This window comes from Falco punctatus, assembly GCF_963210335.1.
Source record: "Falco punctatus genome assembly, chromosome: 2".
NCBI classification, from domain to species: domain Eukaryota; kingdom Metazoa; phylum Chordata; class Aves; order Falconiformes; family Falconidae; genus Falco; species Falco punctatus.
In genome coordinates, this window is record NC_137581.1 from 22365329 (window position 1) to 22386328 (window position 21000).

Below are 21000 nucleotides of genomic sequence, written 5' to 3' on the forward strand. Positions count from 1 at the left end.
AGATGAACTTTTAAAGGGTGATTCTTAATCAGGCAGAATACAAACCTCTTCCCTTCCCTATTTTCCATCTCCCAGATTTTGCTCATTAAGGTAATTAATGTGGCCTACACTTCTCAGAAGAGCCTGTATCAGCTCCTTTTTGGCCCTTGTGGGCCCTTACTTCTTAGCACCTTATCAAGCTAACAAAGTGCAGGACTAGCAGTGGTGAGCATATCCTAGGGATAATGGCTGCAGATACAGATCTGAAGACACAGGCTGAGCATTAAGATAGCACATTTTTTTCAAGTGTTCTCCATCTTCATGCTTTATTTGTAAAATGCAAATACTTCTGGAGGCCAGAAATCTATTTTTGACGCAGTTCAACATCACAGTCACTGTTGGAATTCTTAGTAAAAAAAAAAAGCTTTTCCTTCTGTAGTCAGCAAGAGATTTGTGCTCCTCAAGGAAGAGAGCTCTGTACCAAAGTTTAACCCACTTAACACTGTTCAAGTTCAGATTTTAAGCCACATCTGTGCCCTCACATACAAGATCACTTCACTGTGTGCTGAGCACATGTAGCACCTTCATTCCCCACAAAAGGGCTGCTGAAATGTCTACCTACCAGCTGGTGACCAGCACAGCACCTTCCCTTCATGCTGTCGGCAGCATAGGGAAACACAGCATAGCACTGGAAGCCAGCACAGTGCCCACAGCCACAAGCATAGCTCAGAGCTCTACAAGTGGTTAAAACTTCAGTTCCGCCCAGTGAATAATTCGCAATAAAACAAATCTCTTCATTCTTTGTACTTCAAAGTGGAAAGTGAGTAAATATATAGGCCAGGTCTCTGGCAAGCCAACAGCAAGGACTACAAGCCAGAAACCAAATACCACAATTGGCTTAAATGCATTTGTTCCTACTGTCTTGACTTCATGAGTACTGGCCACAAACCACACCAATTAGCAATTACTCAAATCTTGTAGCAGCTAATGACTGCTAAAGTCTTGGATGTAGCTACATTTACACATAAATTGTATTTGTTACACAACAATTTAGATTCTTAGTACTTTACAGCAGAAATATCACATATATATGTGCAAGTAATTTCAAGAAAGATTTGGTATCATTGAAGCTCATGGGAATTTTGCTGGGATGAACTGGCAAGTTCTTCACCCATTATACCTCACCATCCCACCCATTATTAGCTTACCTGCTATTTCATTCTAAAGGGTTAAAAAGCTTTAGCATGTTGACTCAAAACACATCAGATCAGTAGGGGTGAGCATCTACTTAAAAGTTTAATCCTTCTCCCTGAGGCTGTTCAGAAAACAGAGTGGCTGAACATTGAAAACACAGCTCTTGTACCATCAGCTTAATACACACTGTATTCAAGTGATTTAAACTGATTTTATAGGTGTATCAAACCCCACCAGTCCAAGCTCAGTTTTCCCAGTCATGAAATCAGCTTTCAAATGCAGATAACGAGCAGGGCAGTAACTGGTATAGCTACATGCATTTCAGAGTATCTTCCAGGCAAATGTTCAGGCACAGCAGATTGCTGTTCCTTTGTTCTTAGCTGGATGTTGTTCCATTTCAGAAACCTGGTCATTGTCTTCCTCCAGGATTTATCCCTTCAAGATTTTATACAAAGCACCTGTTCAAAAAAGTCCTGAGAACACTTGCATCAAGCACCACTTTTATATTTTCATGGTAGCAAACACTGACAGATGCGTGTAGAACTGCCTGCAGGGTCAGGAAGGCAATTCTTCCTACAGGCATGTGTTAATAATTAAACAGTACCTGTCAATTCTGTTTTAAATACATCTCCCTAGCTTGTATAATCAAACATTCATGTTCCTTACCCATAGACTCATAGGGAATTAATTCTCAGAGCAGCTCAGCAGCTAGGGAGACAATAGTGTAACCTCTAATAATTTACTAAGAGAATTTTCAGTTTCCCATTAATTCTTACCAGATCATCTCCAAGCTGCTGGTAGCATGCCTCAGTCAGAATATAGTAAGCACAGGCATGCAAACACATGCAGTACAAATACAAAAAAAACAGCTTTCCAGCCTCTTATTCTGTTTTATGTTATTTCAGCAAGATTAAAGGGTCCAATGATGAGTTATTCAATGCTTATGGAATTTTGATGGAAACAAGCACGTATAACAACTTTAATTTCGTAATTGTGTGGCAAAGCCCATATTGCCATAAGATCTACAGAGGACTCAGGTTTTTACCTTTTTATTTACATATATATTAAAATCAATAAAAATAAGATTCATCACAATCTACTAATCCTCTAAAGCAGGCCTTCCCATATTCCCCTCCTCTGCAAACATTACTTCAAATGTTTTTTCAAGAGGTGAGGGGAAGAAATTAAATTGTGTGGGTTTCCAGTGCAACGTGGGAGCCTTGAAAGACAGCCAGGTTGAGCTACCCCCTGTTTTGTGAGGCATCCCTCAACCAGCATTAAGGTATTTGGTCCCATGTACTAGTAGTCTTTTGTTACTTATCAGCCCTACAGCAGAGCTGAGTACAAATATTTTTTCTGCTCCCCTGCAACATTTGCAGCTGTATCCTACAGGGAAGACAGGAATGCAAAACTCGTTTGCAAGCTAGGTTGTCACCGAACTTGGTACTAAAACTTTCGAAAATAAAGGGGTTTAAAACAGACAAGTACAATGGAAGCCAGTTCCTGTATCAGAATTTACTCTTTACTGGGGGAAACCAGCTATAATTTAGAGTCACAATTAAACCTCCCTCTTTGCATACCACTTTTGCCTCACAGAGTGAAAATTCTGACTGTATCCAAAACAGCCAAGTCCCAGCTGGAAGGAGACCTGGATCATCTCTTTTCTAACAGTTCATATCTCTTGCTATAGTCTAACACCATCCTCTTCCTTTATTTCAAATCCACTTACCTTTCTGCATGAAGTTTTCCCTTCAGCCGCTAACTCAGACTCTTGCTATCTAAACAAAGCAGTCCAATCTGATAACCCAAAGCTGTAGATGTGATAAAACTATAGAAACCATATCTTCTTTCTGTAATAGCTGTGACTTCTCTGACCAAGACTTCTTTTCCTCAACCTCCTTTTGTTCTGGAGTCCAACGCTCAGTTCACTTACCCAGACACCCAGTACACACAGCCCAGGAGAAGAAACCTGATGCTACTGTGACTTGTACCCCTAAGCAAGCAAAAACCCCGTGGGCCTTCTACAAACTTCAGCCACAGTGTAACATGTGACTAAGAGCAACAGTGCAAAAACACTTTTCACACTCCCACTCCCCATACCACTACTGGTCCCATATCAACCCAAAGTGAGAATGTGTTTGGACTGTGGAGTCCTGGCTTTCCCATTACACTCCCCCAGCACAGCAGGTCTGAAGAGCAATACTGAGGCTTCCCACAAGCCAGAGGTGGCCCAAAAGCATAAAAATGCAGCATCATGAAAGAATGGCTTTTGCTCCTCTAAAAGCACACTTTGGCCAATAAACTTCAAATTTTTAAAAAAGATCGACTGTAGCTTCAAGAAGTTTTCAAGAACTTAGTTCCCAAAGTTGTTGACATCTCTGGTCAGAAACTCAGCAAGGTACAGAAGCATTAATTCACCTCAAGAATTTGACTTCAGGCCTTTATCTCAAGTTGTGCTCCTTTGCTATGAGCCAAGTCCCACAACAGAGACAGTACTGTGGCCTGAAGCCCCTACAACTTGCCTAGAAAACTAGCACCTTGTTGAAGTATGATTTTTCACAACTATTCCCAATTAAACAGAAATGCACCATAAAATGAAACTGTGAAGACAAGAATGGTCTTGTCCACCTACCCCCAATTTGTGCTGCTTGCTTACCCCTCACTAAGTACACACCCTTAGAGGCTTCTTATGGGTCACCTCTAAACACTGTGCCATCTACATATTCTCAAGTGCAGGTATCTTTAAAAATGCATTTTCTAAGACACCTAGCATGCAAAGGAAGAGAGAGCAAGCTTTCCATAAAGCCTCGTTTCTTCCTAGATTATGTTAGTACTACCTACAGCAAGGGCTCTTGGTGTTTACAAAGTGCTTTCCTTTCCAGGAAGAAATACTCATCCAGCAACTACAGTCAAGACCGAAGCACAAACCATCAATTTTATCTTTATGGAAAATATGCAATAGGGTAACAGCCACTCATATTCCTACAATAGTGTCTGCTTCTGAGCTTTTACAGCCATCAACCGTTATCACAGAATAAACCTCTGTTCTCCAGGTACTCCAGAGCAGTCTTCCAGTATCAAAGTGTAGGTGATGCAGGATCACCTCTGTTCTCCCTGTAAAGATGTCATACATGCTGACAACACTGTGGATAGGGACATGACAAAACACAGGATCTAGTTACACCTCCAAAGCTGCTTTTGTACTTGTACTGATGCCACTGTATAGATACCACTGTATATACATTTATATCAGAGTATTCTGTTAAGGGAAGGTTGCTGGATCAGCAAAGGGACAATACGTCTCTAACTCCTGAATTACTAAACTGATTTAGTGTTTAGCTATATGTTAATGAAATTGTGCATGAAGTTTAGGCCAAGCTGACTCTCTAAAGCTGTTAAAAGTGACGAATGCAGGGACTTCTAATCAAGGGAGTCAGCTTTGGGAAGGACGGGGAAACAAAGAATGGATGGTAAAAAGAATACAGTTATCTTAAATTATGCAGAAAGAAGCCTCCAAGTAAGGAAAGTTCTGGCTGCAAGAGGAAACAAGTTGATAGTGTTGCAATCCACAGAAAGTTGGTTGGAAGTAGGACAAAGGTAATCATGGCAGTGGGAGATTACAATCTCTAACTCAAATAGCCTCCCTAAAAGAGGGCAAACCCCCCACGCAGGGAGCATGTGCAGTTAATAAAAACTTCAGTAGTGCTATGTGAGGATGTGCACTAATCTGCATTAGAAGCGAGAAACCTGTAAGCAATGCTATACATGAATGAAAATGAATCTGTAGCACACTCTGAATGTGCAGGTACTCTACTTATATATATAGAGGAACTTAGTTAGCACACTCAGGAAACATTCCCCCGTGCTCCCAGCACTGCAATAAAGAATGCCTGCCTTCTAAAACTTCAAATCAAGTCTTCGAGGTTTTTTTCCTCTGTGACTGACTTTACAGTATCAGTACAGCAAGAACACCCCTGCTATGTATGTGGAGTTCAAGATTAAGGCTGTAAGGAGGGCACACAGCAAGCTCACTGCCCTGGACTTCAGGACAGCAGGCTTTGGGCTCTTTTGGGATCTGCTTCGTAGAGTAGCATGGGATAAAGCCCTGAACAGAGCAAAGGCCCAAGAAAGCCCAAGAAATCACCTCCTCCAAGCTCAGGAGTGAGGCATCCGAGCAAATAAGTCCAGCAAAAATTACAGGAGGCCTGTATGGATGAACAAGGAGCTCCTGGACAAACTCAAACACAAAAAGGAAGCCTACAGATGATGGAAGCAAGGACAGATAGCCTGGGCAGAATACAGAGAAACTGTAAAAGCTGCCAGGGACTGGGTTGGATAAGCTAAAGCCCTGACAGAATGAAATCTGGCCAGTGACATCAAGGACAAGAAACGCTTCTATAGGTAGATCAGCAATAAAAGGTAGACTAGGGAAAGTGTGGACCCTCTCCAGGAGGAAACAGGAGACCTGGATACCCAAGACACAGAAAAGGCTGTGGTACTCCATGACATTTTTGCCCCAGTCACACTGCCCAAGTCACAGAAGGCAAAGGTAGGGACTGGGAGAAAGAAGAACTTCATTGTAGGAGAAGATCAGGTTCAAGACCATCTAAGGAAGAACCTTGAAGGTGCACAGCTCCATGGGACCTGATGAAATGCATCCACAAGTCCTGAGAGAAGTGACAGATGAAGTGGCTAAAACACTATCCCTCTTATCTGAGAAGTCATGTCAGTCCGCTGAAGCTCCCATGGACTGGAGAAACAAAATCCCCATTTTTAAAAAGGGAAAAAAGACCCAGGGAACTACAAGCCAGTCAGTCTCACGTTGGTGCCCAGAAAGATGACGAAGCAGGTCCTCCTGGAAACTGTGCTAAGACATGTGGAAACTAAGGAGGTGATTGGTGACAGCCAACATGGCTTCACCAAGGACAAATCATGCCTGACAAATCTGGTGACCTTCTACAATGGGGTTACAGCATCACTGGATGAAGGAGGAGCGACTGATGTCATCTACTTGGACTTATGCAAAGCATTTGACACTGTCCTGCATGACATCCTTCTCTCTAAATTGAAGAGATGTGGATTTTATGGATGGACCACCCCATGGATAAGGAATTGGCTGGATGGTTGTGCTCAAAGAGTTGCAGCCGACAGCTCGATGTCCAAGTGGAGACCAGTGATGATGAGTGGCGCTCCTCAGGGGTCGGCATTGGGACCAGCGCTGTTTAACATCTTTGCTGGCAACACGGACAGCGCAACTGAGCGCACCCTCAGCAACTTTGCCGGCAACACCGAGCTGTGTGGTGCAGCCAAGACGCTGGAGGGAAGGGATGCCATCCAGAGCGACCTTGACAGGCCTGAGGGGTGGGCCAGTGTGAACCTCACAAAGTTCAACAAGGCCAGGTGCAAGGTCCTGCACATGGGTCAGGGCGATCCCAATCACCAGTACAGGCTGAGTGGGGAATGGACTGACAGCAGCCCTGAGGAGAGAGGCTTGGGAGTGTTGGTGGACAAGAAGGTCAACATGAGCCGGCAATGTGCACTCACAGCCCAGAAAGCCAACCGTACCCTGGGCTGCATCAGAAGCAGCGTGGCCAGCAGGTCGAGCGAGGGGATTCTCCCCCACTGCTCCGCTCTCATGAGACCCAGCTGGAGCGCTGTGTTCAGCTCTGGGGCCCCCAACAGAAGACAGACATGGACCTGTTGGAGTGGCTCCAGAGCAGGGCCACAAAGATGCTCAGGGGGCTGGAGCACCTCTCCTGTGAAGACAGGCTGAGAGAGTTGGGGTGGTTCAGCCTGGAGAAGAGAAGGCTCCAGGGACACCTTAGAGCAGCCTTCCAGCACCTAAAGGAGCCTACAGGAAAGCTGGGGAGGGACTTTTTACAAGGTCATGTAGTGACAGGACAAGGGGGAATGGCTTTAAACTGAAAGAGGGCAGATTTAGGTTAGACATTAGGAAGAAATTCTTTCCTGTGATGGCGGTGAGGCACTGGCACAGGTTGCCCAGAGCAGCTGTGGCTGCCCCATCCCTGGCAGTGCTCAAGGCCAGGCTGGATGGGGCTTTGAGCAGCCTGGTCTGGTGGGAGGTGTCCCTGCCCAAGGCAGGGGGATTAGAAATAGATTATCTTTAAAATTTCTTCCAACCCAAACCATTCTATGATTCTATGTATACTAGAAATACAGGTTTGTCAGTTGAAGTCATCTATGCCTATGACTTCCATAAAGACATCCAGGAGTACCAAAAAACAGTTATTCAAATACTGATTTAGAAACACTCCTGCAGGGAAAAAAAAAAAAAAAAAAAAAAAAAAAAAGGAGAAAAGGTTTCAGCAGGAACAAATTAGATTTCACTAGCAGGACAACCAACTTCCCACTCACCTTCATCCCCCTCCCCTCCCACCCCACCTCCAGTTAGCATAAAAACCAAAGCACAGAAACCCAGCCTTTATATCAACAGGTGCAATGCCTATATATAGATATATATATTATCTGAATTTAACAGCAAATATAGTAAACTATTTCAATTTTTGGGAACTAATACTCCGACACTAGCTTATGCTCTACACCTGACTTGGGGCACAAAACCATGAGCTAAAGCAGCTCTAACTATTAATAGATAATCCTTGCAATCCACCTATCAATGGTTTTGTCTCTATGTTATCAATGCAGTTGCTTCCATATTAAATAGGCCTTCTACTTCAGAATGCTAAAATATTGATGTCAATAAAGAATATTAAGTACTTGCAAAAAACATAATACTATCAACAAAAAGAACAGACATTTTTCTTCCATCCTTTTAATATCCTCTTGAGTAAACACCAAGATAAGCAAAGTATTCACCATATTAAGGTAATTCTGGTTTATTTTAAGTAGCCTGAGGCCACTACAGCTTCTTGCTTTCATTTGCAGTTACATTAACCTAGAATTAACAATGCTATAGAGCTGATTTAGCTCAGTTTTTATTTCTAGAAGCAAGAACACTAGACTTCTATAAGGGAAAAAAAAAACCCACCATTTAAAAAACAACCTTAAGAGTTACAGGATAAAGCAAAGAAATGCATTCTTCATACCCTGTGGCAACAGCACTTGGGCTGTGCCTGAGACTGCTGCCTTCTAACAGGCCAGAGGAGAAACACTGTAGAAAAACGCCTTTTAAAACCAGAGGCCACACATGCACTAATCCAAAAGGGAACTTCATCACTTACCAATTCTTGCCTAAAAATGCCCTGTGGTGTAACTTCCAGCCTTTGACCAAAGGCTAGCTGAGAAGTTAAGAATTTGAAGACCACGTGCTGTAGCTAAGCACTAAGACCAAGTCTTTTCCCTACAGGTTCTCAAGACTGGTTTAATGCAGCCCTGAGACTCTTCTCATGAAAAAGTTCTAATGATTAGTGGATCCACAGGAACTCCCTTATGAGCAATCCTCACTACGTATCAAGAACAATTGTTTCTGAAAAAAATAAATAAATCGAAGGAATCCACAGCAGGCAAATAGGCTGTAAGGTAGAGAAAGCTCTGTTCTGGCAACCACAGATAACCAGTCTGACAAGTCAGGGAAAGCTGGCTTTAGCTACCACAGGGGAGTTTTGTAATAGCTCTTTAAGTCCAAATTTGCATTAGATTAAAATCCAGTACTGTATATCTTCTGTCATCATTCAGCTTCTGTTTCCCTCACCCACTCTAACTAGACCTGTTTGAAACATGTAAGCCCTATTTGTTAGTCACGAAGCACACCTGCTCTAGACATGCAGGGCACCAGCAGGTGCACCCATTACTTAAGAACTGCCCAAGAGGCAGCAGGAGGGGAAGGTGAAAGACAATAGACAAGATATACCACTAGCAATACTAACCGCACAACGTTCACTGCTCAGACTTGGTTAATGAACTGGGCTACAGATAAATTCATTGTATTTGTCAATCCCAGCTCAGACCAGCCTTTTGCTCACTAGGCAGCACGATGCAGCAGCCATGAGATACGTGGACAGCAGGCGAGACTGCCTTTCCAAGGAGACATCTGACTATGAAGTAGGGAACTAAGGTTTAAAGAATCTCCCTTGAACACCAGCATTTCAAATCCCTTATTTTGCAAGGAGGGGAAAGAAAGACCACCAAGACTGATCCAGAAGTAATCAGGAAGAACTGTTTGATCATCAAGGACTGACTGGTATGGACCGATTAAGCAGTCAGCCACAAACTTCCCTCCCAGCATTTCTTCAAACCACTTCTCTCTGCTTCACAACTGCACATGTAATGCAGAGGACAACAGGGAAGGATCATTTGCAGGAAGAAGAGACTAGGACCTTCCGGAGTTCATTTTTGGCTCAGCTATTTCAGAAGTAAGGCCTAATTTTACCTCATCCTCTGTTAGACTGAGGACTATTCAGTATGGACTTAGACATCCAAGTTGTATGTGTAAGCCCAATTCAGCTCCTTTAAATGAGCACACAGCAGACCCTGTCTGCAATGCTGAGGGATTTCACTGCTTGTACAAGCCACCAAAATGCCTCTAAGGCATTGATCCCACCCAAAGGGTACCCCAGCATCATACAAATCAAAGTTGAAAGTGTTGAGTATTAAGCCAAGAACAGCACGTTATTAATCCACTACATCCTTACCCCTCTGCTACTTCCACCTTTTTTCAAGTGTGCTTTTAACACAGATATGTAGTTAAGTAGATATGAAGGAAATAACAGGGGAGGGAAGAACGAAGTTATAGTCTACTCTTCTCAGTGAGGCAATGTATTTTAAATACAAATCGTACACGTTATTGATTAAGTACTTAATAAAGCAAATAGAAAACCTGACTGCATAGTACCATTACAGAACATAACCCATGTGAGCCTGTGTGGCTTGGTCCATGGTATGTGGCTTATCATATTCATTAAAGGTTCACTACAACTGTTCGTGGGATTGTTAATGGAACCGTTTAGGAGAGGAAATTGGCAAACAATTCATTCTCACCAATTGCAATATGCTTTCAGCTATCTCAGGCAGCAGCCAAATGCCTTGCAGAAACACAGCATCTTCATAACTGCCGACTATAATAACCAATAAGATTCTATCATGTTCTTATTTAACTCATACCAATTTTTCTATTGTAGTATCTACTCTATGTTTAAGTTTGACATAACGCAGGAACAAAATTAATACAGTCTTGTTAATCAGACAGGCTATTTTAGCTCTCCACCTTCAGACCAAGGACTGTTCAGCAATCCCAACATGGTAGAGAGGACACTCCACATGCATGTAGAGGACTGCACTGAATCCCAGAACTGCAAACGAAACCCATGCAGACTCATCACTCAGCTCCAGCAAGAGAAACAAGAAATGCCATCCTCAGCCCACAGTGGACAACATGGAGTTAACTATTAACAGCAGAGAGAAAAAAAAAAAAAATATCAATCTCAGGCTAACTATTTCAGAGCTCTAGAAGTAACAAACACGTTCCAGAGTGGCTCTGCTATCCTGCATCACCATCACAACACAGATAGGGTTTGCAGAGAAGTAACACATTCCTCAGATTCATTTTCCAGCACTAGCATTTTCTGGCTTTTAAATTATCTTAAAACAGGAGTATCTATGCTGATGTGATAATTAACAGCCCTCCCCACCACCTGGCTGTTTCTCAGAGGACTTGGAGGCTATACTGAAACCACAACCTTCCCAAGAGAAGAGTTACAGCAAGGTGGTGGAGGAGTGGGTATCTGCATTTCAGGTTTCTTATATTTGGACCTAGAAGAACAATTCCTGTTCTCTCAGCTTTGAGCACTCAATGAAGAATCCAGTGCAGAACCTCTCATGTTGCTTATAAATGACGTGTATCACTGAGGACTACCAAAACCAGAACACAGCTAATTATGTTTAAAGCAGCTTAATGAAGACATACATCCGTACAAAGCTCAAGACAGACTTGCGAACTTAATAAAAACCTTCAGCGTAGGACAAGTTTATTTTTAGTTTAGTGAATGTATAAACAGACTGGTAAAACACAAAATTCAACAGCAGTTCTATGTTTAACCAAGGACAAGAGAAAAGCTGCCATCACACGCCTCTGCCTGTCCCCTGCAGGAAAAGAACGCTACTGACAGATAAGAGAGACTTACAGGTTTTGCAGTATCAGCCAGTCTTATCTCTGCTCTACAGCCTCAGTCAGAAGATCAGATCAGGGATGATAAGAAAGCTCATAGAGATAGAACCTCATGTGGATCCTTCCTTTTCTCTCTGAAGCACATTATATGAAATGTTACCAGTTATTTTAATGCTGCAGTAGCATTATTTATGCACCTGCTGCTGTGAAATCCTATACTATAAATATGACTGGAGAAATTTTCCCCAACAAAGTATTTTTATTAGAAAAATCTCAACCCAAGAAGCCCTTTCATGCTAGTTTTTCTTCCTGGAATAGCTGTCTTGTCTGCAGCACCTATAGTGGGTAAGTTTTAGAAATATTCTTTAGTCTCTTCCCCCACTATTTTTTTTTCTCCTCTCACCCCCACTCCTAAAGAGATAAATAATAGTCTCAGTGGCTTGATCTCTAAAAGATACATTACAGTGCTTCTAGAGATTTTTCTGCAAAGTCTGTAGATCAGACCTGAACTGCTGCAGACTGGCAGCAGTGAATTTGACTTCGGCAGAGTTATGCTGACTGGACCAGCTCGGGCTATGACCATACAGATCTCCTGCCAGCTAGGGTTCACAAAAAGCCTGTCATTGGCAAAAACATTAAATGCTTGTTTACCATCAGATCAGGTTTCAGCTTGACCTATTCCATCCTTGCTGAGGATTAAGTATATTTGTATTGCATCTGTCTGTCACTTTTGAGACATTCCGGTACCTACCTGCAAAAGGCAGTTTTATTGGAACTGCTACCAGAATGAGTGAAGACAAGTATCACAGACCTTTTCAATATTTTATTATCTAGTATTACATAGGCTTATGTGGCTTTAGAGGAAATTATGCTTATGACTCATATGTTAGTACTTGAGGAGTTTTTCATAAAAAAGTAGCCCTAGGGAAGGGAAGAAAAAAAGCCCAAACCAACCAGCCAACCACTGCTGAAAGCTGAACATCACCACCTAGCTGACTCAATTACCATTGACAGTGCATCCATCCAGGTTCAGCAAGCACTACTGTTTCATTCCTAAGAAAGTCTTATCAGCTAGACTCCAGTCACTCCTCTCTTTCCTCCTGTTCAGCACAAGGAATTGTTTAAGATGCAGAGTCCAAAAGTGGTTCTAAACTTTTCAGGACAGAGCTTCAGACAGTGCTGAGCTGTGTCCATTCCCAGATTAGATAACATGTTGCTCAAGTTTCTCATTCCTTTGTGAAGAAGACACCTTTTGAAAGGTAAACAGCCATTCCCCACCCCGAGCATAAGCGTCACTTTTTTTTTTAATAAAACAGAAAATGGAAGCAAGCAGCTAGTTCTCTCAAATACTAGTGAGGAGAAGTTTCACATAGCAGTTTTTTCTGAAAGCCTAAAAGCCGCCTTCTTCTTCCCTCTACATACTATTACAAAAGATATTTGCTCATATATAAGCAGAAGACCCCAGCTAGTAAGCATTTGTTTACTGTATTGTGCTTAGAGCTCTTCAAAAATATTACTACCACATTATTTCTACGTAGCTGTTCTACTTTGCAGCAAATAGCAAAGCTACTCAATGGAAAGAAATCGTTCCACTCAGTCACTTTCTTAATACTGAATTCATTGCTAAACAACAGTTACTCGCTACTAATTAGCCCTTCACCCTAATAAGTTAGAAGGGTTTACTCACATGTAAGTAAACCATCTTCAACATAGCTCCTACTATGCAGCTGTTGAGAACAACCACTGCAGTACTTGCATCAGAGTTTAAGCACATATGACAAGAACACAGAATTACAGGAAGGAATTAATCTGATATTGATTTATAGTTGCTTGTTCTCCAGGTTTAAGTTTTAATTATACTTTTATCTAGCAGTATCTAATTATGAATAAAAGAACAAAACCATTACTAAAGTCAGGCATATGCTTTGCTTACTACAAGATTCTTTCTATATTTCTGAGTAAATCTTACTACCAGGAAAACAGGCTTTCAGCATCTCCACATAGAAAACTGAAAAAAAAATACATGTATCTTTTCTAAAATCAGTATCTACCTCAAAACACTACAGATAAACATGTCAAAAAAATTATTTTCTTTAATAAGTACAACCTTCCCTCCCCTTAAATAAACTTACCTGACTAAAACCCAAAGCTAAAAGGGCAAACCTCCTAAATACTACTGCTTATCCTCCCCAAACCTCTACAGACACACCCTTCTACTTCCTTTCTCCTCTTTTAAAGCATAATCTCTGTGCATTAGCTTCTCCCACCCACAAATTAGGGGGCTGGGGCTCATTAGTGTAAACAGAGCTGTAATAATAGGTATTAGGCAGAACTTGCATGTAATTAAGCTTACTTTCTGGTGACTAGTTACAACACAACTTATCCAGCTTGAATGATCACTATGTTGCCCCACCTGAAAGAGTTTTCAGACTACTTTACTGTTCCTTTGATTTTGTAAGTGTTTATATTGTTACAGCTATATTTTCTAGTTTATTTTTTTAATTTGTAACATTATACATGTTAAAGTATGTATAAACAATCAGGAAAGGTTACTGTATTTTTTTCTCATATTTTGAAGTTTAGTTCAGAATCTCTTAATTGACTTGTTATTATTTGAGTCTTCTTTCACAGTTCCTTTTAATATGAACTGATTTTTCATTTTTACAGGTGTATATAATATGAGAACTCCTTGAATATCTTTTTCTATCTTTTGGCATATGAGACAATTTTAAAGTATCTATTTCTGCTTTGACCTTAGTTTTAGCTGCTTGCTTTTTTTCTGTTAATCCAATTCTATTTTGGTTATATCCTCAGTCACGGCACAGTCTTCTAGTTGAAGCACTGCCAATCTTCTTAATGTAGGACTTCCCTTCCCCCTTCTTCATGTTGTTAATCACGCTTCTCAAATTTTAGTTTATAAAAACTGATGTATCAATATTTTTTTATTATTAGAATTGTTTATGTAGGAGTAGAGTCATTGTTAACAAGCTATTTAAATATTAAGAAATAATGCCCAAAAACTACCAAAGTATAGCTTATAAAATGTCCTTGTTAAAACTAAACCTTTACAAGAAATAGAGGATTAAATAAAAGGTCATGCTCTGTTTGTCTTTTCCAGAATATCCACATGGGCTTGGTTTCATGAGGTCTGACACCACCAAAGCCAGATGGCAACTATGAAAAACACTTAAACCTAATGGTTGCAAACTTACCTGACTAAAGAAACCTTTTCACATACCATCTTCTATTTTCCAGCACCATACGAATAATATGTAGCTGCCTGTAATCTTCATATTGACCCTACGAGTAGACAACTAAAGTTATTCCCCTGCTCTGGAGACACTGATGACAAAATACTGAGAACTGAAGTAAAAGAGCTTTAGCTGCCTATGAAGACAGAAGCCACCACATCACAGCTGTCCTTCTCCATCCACCTCGGTAAATTTTGTGGCTTCTGCTTAGGGTACTAATATTTTATTACTGAATGCTAGTCCATGTACTAATTCTGATGAAAGTAAAAAATATGGTTGTTTACAGTTGCTCAGTCCCAAATTAATGATGGTGTACATTCCAATAGTACCATCTGCCCTGTCTAGACATGAACTAGGCCATAGAAATATAAATCCTATCATCTAATCAGTGGGGAAAACTGATGTTCTGATTTGATTTGTAGCCTGTAACAGAATGAGGCAGAAATTCAACAAGATATTCGTGTGTAAGGTGCTGACTATCTTACAAGGGACCTTAATTAAAAAAAAAAAAACAACAAGTTCTGGTAGGAAGAAGGTTTGAAATTAACTCTTGCCTCTGGTTGTCAGGGATCTCTCCACATAGGAGATGGCACTGATAGCCTAATAAGAGTTTAATGTCTCTTTGAACAACAGCAACAACAGCAGAAATGGCCGGTGCACAGAGCCTGGGAACCTGGCTATCTAATGAACCAAAAAGTACCAAAAGGAGTACTAAATTATTTAAATCCTATGCTATTTAGCAGTAAAACAAAATTGCACTGCCTCAACAAATTCATATCAGACCTATTACTGCAGCTGTTTTATTCCCATTTTTCTCTCTTTGGGGTTTTGGCAAAAAGCTTTCAAAGAAAATGGTCTAGGTAATCAGTTGGCAGGCCACAACTTCAACAAAACCATCCAGTGTCGACGACTGCAGAATCTTCTTCATTGCAGCCCTGGATGCACAGTCTTTCTTGATGGTGAAAGTTTAGGATGGCTGAGGTCTCTCCTGCAGTTCAGGCTTGGAACACTAACTGCTCTCCCCCAGGCCATGCCAGGTGTAGCCCTTTGCACCTAAGGAACTCCTACCAGAAGCAATGCAGGGAAGCACGCTGAGGGAGATGGCATGGAGTCAGTGCTGGAAATGGGTAGGGATTTAAATGGTAGATACACCTACTGCGAGACAAAATATACTCGTCAGCTGATTTCAATGGAGATCCTGCAACTAAAGAGACGTACCTGGATCTACTGTAGGATTTGGGATTTTGTAATCTCCTATGAGCTACTCTATCAGAAGAGGAAGAGTGGTAACAAGGAGATGCTGTGTATGGAAGATGCTGCGCACACAGTCCCAACTAAGACATCCATGACAGAAGGGCTCCCTGGCATGCATTTAGGGAAAGCATCATCTGTGTTACTGGGCAATTCTAGGTTGACAGCACACATTACAACTCACAAGAGGAAGCTCTTGATAAATTGGCGTTAAGAAGGAGACATGTGCCGTTCTACCTCCTGAGTTACTAATGTATAAAACACCCTTGTGGTTTGATCACCAGCTGTATCCAAAGGCTGTCCATATTCCAGAGTGAAAAAAACCACTGACTGGAATTCAGAATATCAGAAAACATAGTCCAGGCAGCAGGACACTCCCAAAGTTTATCTCTCTTCCTGCACACAGTCATACTAAAAAAAAAAAAGCAGATGTTCTCTACTTAGGTAGTTTGTAGGGACATACGCATTTTCTTTTATCAGTTCAGGCTGCTCCCTCAGTCAGTCACGGTTGTGCTGCTTGTAGTGACTTAATTTTGTCCTCTTTTGGCTTCCAGAGAAACTGATTTACTTTGTTCCTACTGGCAGGACATTTAGGGATACTGACGCCCCCCTCCTCCCTCTGCCACTATGCCCTTCTGTTAATTTACAGTTCTCATATACTGCCTTTATGCACTTTTTGCTATTTCCCAAGACAATTATTAGCCATTTCTGAGTAAGAAATTAATCTGAAACTCAAATGACAGCAGACGTCACAGATCATCCCAATCTAGCATGGTCAAAAGAAAGTACTGGAATATACTGCATTTGATGGTTGCTATTGTTCAGTCAAAATCAGATATTAAGTGTGGGTGGTATTTTACAACCTGCTCCTGTAAAGATCTTTGTATACAGTCTATTTTCTCCCATTAATTGCCTGGTTCTCCCTGGTATTTAAAAACGCAGATCTAGAAGCAAAAGCCTGTTTAAAAGTTCAGATCCTCCTGTTCCAGATTATTATGTTATAGTCCTTTACATATACCAATCAAACTCAGTTATGAGATCAAGCTAGATTTCTTTCCCACTGCTCCTTCTGTAAAGCTATTCTGAACAGTTGTCTGATATTTAGAAATATGCTTATTACTTTCAGACTAAATGTCTGTGAAAGTTTGTTCTTGTACCAGCACTATCTTCTACTTGAAATCATTTTTCTCTATCTTGACTATATGTAAAGAAATATAACTGCTTAGACGATAGCTAGGCTGACAGAAGATTGCATTTTGTAGCTGGTAAGTAAAACACCAAAATATTGTAAAGCTCACAACAAATATAGAAGTGTTGGCCAAACTGAAATGACACATCCTGTCCTGAAGTGCTTCATCACAATCAAAACACCAACTATAGTGGCCCCTTCAGTAATGTGGATCTATATGGTATGCTACAAGATTATATTCCCTCACCTTTCCCAGAAAATGTATTTTTAATTCTTCCTATTATAGGGGCTCGACACTATATATAAAGATGTGAAATGATGTCCAACTCCAGTTTCTCAATATGAAACACATTTAAAATAATGAGTTCCTCTGCACATTTGCATGTTAATAGTTTGACCAATAACTGCACTTCCCTGAAGTGTCTTTAATTTGGGACCCCAACCCCCCAAAACTTCACGTTTTTCCTGTAGGAAATCAACTTTTTCTCCTCAAATTGTTCAGATCTTTCTAGCCACTCCTTTCTCTTTCTGAAGACTGATCATTCCCTTTTGTTACCCTAATAAAGGTTTGTAGGGTTTATAATCTTTTGAAAGATCAAATAAGCAAATTTCAGATTTGTAAATAGAATTGCTTTCACCAAAAAGAGAGGGTAAGAACCTTTTCACTTACTGAAGATTGTGGGGAAAATTCAGCAAGGGTCAGGACTTTAGTTAAGGTGTGAAGAGTGAATAGTTCCCACTTTTCAGGCTGCACAGGATTAGGATGACTTTGACTGGGGACAGGGAGGAAGAATAGCATTCTCCTCTCCTGTCAGTCTGGTAAACTCTTGTGAAAGCTCTCTTTTCCCCCTATGACCAGGCAGACAGATGGTACAAGGATGGCTTCCAGGTGCAGACTTGTATTAGTGAAACTCTGGGACCAAGATTTAACTGTTAATCTGTAAAGCAGGACTGGCCCTCTCCCCAGTCTGGGGAGCACTAGCATACCTTAATTCCTCTGTCTTCCCGTCTCTTTTCAAAACAAAGCACCAGGATTGAGGTCAATCCATTTCAGTTTAGTTGCCACAGGACCACTGAAGCAGGAACTGCACTGAGCCTTCCTAGTGATACAGAAATGTTGAGTAAATGACAACGAGATTTCAGTTCAAAGCTTCCAGTTTAAGTCCTGATTCCCACCTGTGTAACTGATACGACAAATGCAGATGTAGCCTCTGCATTTGTTTCAGTTATGACGGCTGCTGTTGACCTTGCATATACTTTCAGCACCTTTTGTCTCCCATTTACAAATAAACTGTATCGTTTACATTAAGGTGACATTTGCTTCAAGTATTAAAAGGCACACAAAAGCCTGGGGTGTTTTTTCATGTATCTTTATATATTTTTATAAGCATTAGGTTGAATGTTCCTAGATCTCACAGGCACAGGATGTTAGATTGCCTTCACTGTGCTTCGCATGAATAGGTACAACAGTGCTGGGTCAGCAGGAGATAACACCTGAGCCCTCCCTCTATTCAAAGTAGCAAATGAATCAGGGTGGTGTTATTGTAAGGAGATAAAACACTTTTGCTTTCACTTTTTATGACTACCTACTTATTTAATGAAATCAAATAAATGGGTTTGGTCATCTGCATTCGAGAGCTTAGGAATTAAAACTCAACACCTTCCAGGCACTTCTAAACAAAACGTAAGGCTGCCTTCTCTCCCTTACAGGATCTATACAGTAATTTCAGTTGTGTTAATCCTGATTTACAACCCTCTAAAAGAAGGCAGCTTCATCAGACCAAGCCTTTGGCTAAAACAAACTGACGTACTTTGTTGGATCTGTTATGAATTACAAGTCTGACGCAATCATGGCTCTTCCATTTTAGTCAAGTGGAAGACAGGTTCCCATTTATTTGCACCGATACCCCAGTGCAACAATTTCCACATTGATAATTAGAACTAAAAGTAACAAAAATATCCTATGTGAGGGTGGGAAGCAGTGGAAATATATTAAAAAATCCACAGCATGTCTTGTGATTCTTCATGACAACATAAAAGTATTGGGACTAATTTACTGACACTTCGTGTTCTTTCTAATTTAAATTGCTTTAGTGCTCACTGCAAGGATAACTACATTGTTAAGAAACACCTCTAGCTGTCTGGAAAACCTCCTTTGAATGTCATATACATGTTCATATATATGTATGTGACATTCATCCTTAACTATATGGATTCTGTTGCTTCTTTGGAGTGCAAATAGTTTGATTGGCTCACTCATTAAAATCTGTATAATGTCAGGTTTGCCTTACCATGCCTTGGCTTAAAATACAAAACTTAGCATCTTCTGTATTCAGGTGTGTTCACTCTGTTCTGGCTTCCAGTATTCACATTTAAAATGTCCAGAATCAAGAATTACTGCCATAGTAAGACATGGGTCTCAACCAGTGGTCTGAGAGCCAGCAGCTTCTAAACAGGCAGGAAGCTTACCATCTCCTTAGGCTGGAAAGAAACTGCCCAGGAACTTTTCTAGTAGACAGAATTCATTATGAAAAGGTGGCAATAATGCTAATCGAAAATCTGGAAGTTTTCCAAACAAATACCGTTCAAATAAGAAGTTTTCAAAACTGGTACTTTTTTTTTTTTCCATTAAAAAACCAAACAAACCAAACTTTATACAATTTTACATTTTTCCTCAATCTTCCACATGTCAACAGTATTTCACAAGTTATCCTTTTGAGTGTGCCAGCTGAGAATCATTTATCTAAAGCTCTCAGATGTCATGTCTTATAGACCTGCAACTGCTCCAAAAGGCTTAGTTAGAAAAGATAAGAGACTGAAAATGTCATGGTTTAACCTCAGCCAGCAACTAATTACCATGCAGCTGCTTGCTCACTCACTTTCCCCCACCATTGGGATGGGGAGGAGAAACGGAAAAAGGTAAAACCGGTGGGTTGAAGTAAGAACAGTTTAAAAATTGAAATAAAATAATAATAACAACAATAATAACTGTAATGAAGAGGAGAGGGGGAGAGAGGAATAAAATCCAAGGGGGAGAGAAAAACAAAAAAACCCAAAGTGATGCACAATACAGTTGCTCACCACCCACTGACCAATGCCCAGAGCAACCCACCAGCCCCAGCCAGCTCCCCCCAGTTTATATACTCAGCACATTCCTATGGTATGGAATATCCCCCTGGCTAGTTCGGGTCAGCTGCGCTGGCTGTGCTCGTGCCTGGTTTCTTGGCAGAGCATGGGAAACTTGAAGTGTCCTTGATTTAGAGTAAGCACTACTCAGCCACAACTAAAACATCAGTGTGTTATCAACATTACTCTCACGACAAATCCAAAACACAGCACTGCACCAGCTACTAAGAAAAAAATTAACTGTATCCCAGCAGAAACCAGGGCAGAAAGGAAAACATTTCTGTCGATAAAGAGCTAAGCCACACTTAATGGCTGTCCCAGAAGCAGAAAGCGGTTGCTGCAGAGATGTTCAGCTGCCTTTCTGAAGTCTAATATATTGCTCTGCCCTATCAACTATACATACAAGAAAGATTTTGTGATTAACTGCCTCTTAAAAGAACCTGTCGGCAACTGGGCTCTACAGATACCATCTGTAACAGATATTCTGATATTTGTACTACTACAAACTAATTAAAAAGTGCCACAACGCAACATGGTACAGGAAAACATATGAAACAGTATTATAGTAATAAATCTAACATAGGCACTCAGAATATTACTTCACAAGTAGCAAATCAGTCCTCTCAGTTTCAAAGATTATTTAGAGGGTATACTTGACAGCTCAAAGAAGAATGGCCAAAGGGAAATGAAACGGCAAAGAGTACCACCATGTAGCAAGTCTGCAGAGTATCACTTGACAACCTTTCAGAAGAGCGGAAAGGGATGACACAATTGTTAATAGGGCCCTCAGCAAATCTTCACTACAATAAAAATGCTTTGTGAGTTTTTGTAACTAACTGGAGAGCGACCAGTTTGAGATGCTGCCATTAATTTTCAGATGATCATTCAAAACATCATGTAGCGTCAATGGGAGCTGTCAGCTTGGA

General features: G+C 40.8%; 1 protein-coding gene across 4 annotated transcripts in view; it reads right to left on the reverse strand.

Annotated features, from left to right (window-relative positions):
- The window catches only part of ATP8A2 (ATPase phospholipid transporting 8A2), a 357046-nt gene that overhangs the window by 323149 nt on the left and 12897 nt on the right, over positions 1-21000 (reverse strand). The window contains exon 1 of one of the 4 annotated variants that reach the window (XM_080376383.1): positions 13390-16178. The exons of the other annotated variants lie outside the window; for them this stretch is intronic. The gene's annotated coding sequence lies outside the window, so the exon portion shown is untranslated. Of the gene's footprint in view, positions 1-13389; positions 16179-21000 lie in introns of those variants that run through there. 4 annotated transcript variants of the gene reach the window in all.